The following is a 2,965-nucleotide window of genomic DNA, read 5'->3' as shown; positions in this document are numbered from 1 at the left end:
AATTTAAGCCTGGTAACCTTGCTGGGCCAGAGGATTGCTATTGCATGGGTTTATAACTGGATTCCTGAGAGACTTGGGGAGAACTGAGAGAGTCAGAGAACTGAGAGGAAGAAGGAGGATTTTGACTAGAGAACTTGAGGACAAGACAGAGAAAAGAGAACAGAAGAACTAGATGGGTAAGAACTGGAGAGGAATGGACTAGATGGGAAGAACTAGATTGAAGGGCTAAATGAGAGTACTAGAGGAACAAGATGGAAGATGAGGAAGAGCCAGATGGGGAAGAACAAGATGAGAAAGAAGGAGATGGGAGAGGAGCTAAGATGGGAAGGAACTAGATGGATGAGAACCTAGATGGGACAGAACTAAGATGAGAGAATTAAGATAGAACTTAGAGGGAACATCAGATAAATATAGAGAGAATTAAACAGAAAGGAACCAGGCTTGAGTACAGAACTGAAGATATGTAGATAGGATTTTATCTCAGAGTTCTAAAGAGTTCGGTGTGCTGAGATTCTATTTCCCGAAAATAGTCCTCGACGTTTGTAGTTTTCTCTTCTGAGCCCCTGGGAAGTATAATATTAAGGCTGGTCCTTTTAGTATTATACAAGAGACATGAAGTTGTTGTGAGGAGATAGACCTGAGGGGAGAAAGGAGAATTAGTGGGGTGAGAATATGATTAAAATACATTGTATGCATGTATGAAATTCTCAAGGAATTAAAAAGGTCACTTTAAAAAAGAATGAATAGGAAGACTCTGAGGAACCAAATATAATAGATGGCTCAGCAATGCAACTGTTGAGAACATGCTGTTACTAGTGTACATGAGCAAATGATTGCTGCAATACTCTAAAAGAAGCAGTCACCATGTGGTGGAGAGATGAAAACACAGACATCAGTTTCTCATTAAGGTTGTTGGTCTGAAGGCAATTGTGTAAGTGCTGTGGTCAGCACTCTTTACAATGCTCTTAGCTAGAGGAGGAAATTGCGTGATGGGAAAGTAGAACCATAATACCACCCCCCATAAGCTGTCCACAAGATCAAATATATGTATTCTCTCTAGATATTTAATAAAATTTATGCTGACATAAGCAAGCTATACCATCTCTTTCAGGAGAATTCATGGCATTGAGGAAACTGATATGTAGAGAAGATGTTACCCAATTATTTTAAGCATATGTATTTAAGTTGTAGGCATTACTTAGTTTGTTAGGGCTGACAAACAAAATACCACAGATTGGATGCTTAAGCAACAGAAATTTTTATGCTCACAGTTTTGGAGGCTAAAACTCTAGGATCAGGCTGTCAGTATGATTAAGATTTTTTTGAAATCTGTCTCCTAGGTTGGCACATAGTCTTTCATGTTCTGCTCAATATAAAAACAGCAGTTAGACTGGACTATGGCCCACACCAAGGATTGTATTTAACTTACACTTTCTTTTTTTTTTTTTTAATTTTTCAAAACAGGATTTCTCTGTAGCCTCTGGAGACCAGGCTGGCCTTGAACTCACAGCTTGCCTCTGCCTCCTAAGTGCTAGGATTAAAGGCACGTGCCACCACTGCCCAGCTAACTTACCCATTTTTTTTGCATCAAAAATCATTCTAGTGTTAATGTTTTAGTGCCCAAAGGGACCTTCACAACAGAAGGAAAAATAGGAAAGAAGCAAAGTAAAGTTTCTTTATGATTTGAAGGAAGAATGGTAAACTTGTGAAGAAACAGTGAGCCCTACGATCTAGGCAAGGGTCAGTCCATTGCAGGAAGGTCACGAGGAGGAGAATGAAGGGATATGAAGCTAGTGGAAGGTAAGGGTTATTTTATTTTGCAAGGGTGCTTTATTTGGCTTCAGTCCAGCACCAATTCCTAGTTATCAGCAAGAGGAATTGCTTTTTCACTTGGGTTCAAGAGAGGCAGCCTTCTCATCTTACTCTTTCTAGCTTGTTGCAGGTGAGAAAGCACATTTCTGATGGCTCTTTCTATGCCCATTCTTCTCAAGCACCCTCAGCTCTGAATGATCCATCTGCCATGTCAGCACATCTTGGTTGGCATCTCCCAATTCCTCCTTCTTTCTGTAAGATACACCTTTTAAAACACAAATGCATCCCTGTGTGCTTTTTTTTTCAGTCACATGGCATTTCTCTATTGCTATTTAAAAAAAAAAAAAGCTGTTAGCTTTCATAAATCTTATAGCTCTTTAGGTCCAAAAATAATGCAAGCTGTAGCAGAGGACTAGGTTGATGGGTTTGCCTTTGTTTACTAGATTAAGACTAGTATTTTAAACCACTGTGTCATGAATTCAATTGGGATTATTATTTTGAAATTAAAATATAATTCCATAATTTCTCTTCCTCCCTTTTCTTCCTCCTGCTTTTCTCATGTCCAACCTCTAATGCCCTCTCAAATTCATAGCTCTTTTTTTGTTATATTGTTATAAATACACACACTACACAATACATGCATAAATATTAATACAACTGCTCAGTTCATATAGTGTTGCTTGACGTATTTGATTTCAAGGCTGACAACTTGATATTGGATAACCAATCAGAGGGTTAATCCTTGGGTGTGGAATGACTCATCCCTAACAGTCTTGAGGGTCAGCTGGCCCAAACAAGTAAAAAGATACTTTCTGAGAGCCAACCTGGGTCTGCCTAAGGGCCTTAGCAACAGCAGCTGAAACATGATCTGGAGATGACCTGGACCAATGAGAGGCAGCCGTGTCACATCAGCAGGTGCATATTCATCAGACATTCCCCCAGGGTGGGGTGGAGGGTATATAAGGCTTGCCTCTTCCTGAATAAACTGAGCTTGTTGTTTCAACGTTATCCCAGAGTCTGTGTCATTGACTCTGAGCCTACTTGGCCCCCTCCCTCAAAGGGAACAACAGCACAGGACCCTGCCACACTTGGGGAAGACTATTTCTCCTGCTTTCAGCATTCCTTAGTTGTCAATAGTTCTTTGTCTAAGGGT

This window comes from Peromyscus californicus, unplaced genomic scaffold (genome assembly GCF_007827085.1).
Source record: "Peromyscus californicus insignis strain IS unplaced genomic scaffold, ASM782708v3 Scaffold_6__1_contigs__length_162567912, whole genome shotgun sequence".
In the NCBI taxonomy this organism is placed as follows: Eukaryota; Metazoa; Chordata; class Mammalia; order Rodentia; family Cricetidae; genus Peromyscus; species Peromyscus californicus.
The sequence above is the reverse complement of the archived record's forward strand: the minus strand, read 5'-3'. Positions refer to the sequence as shown.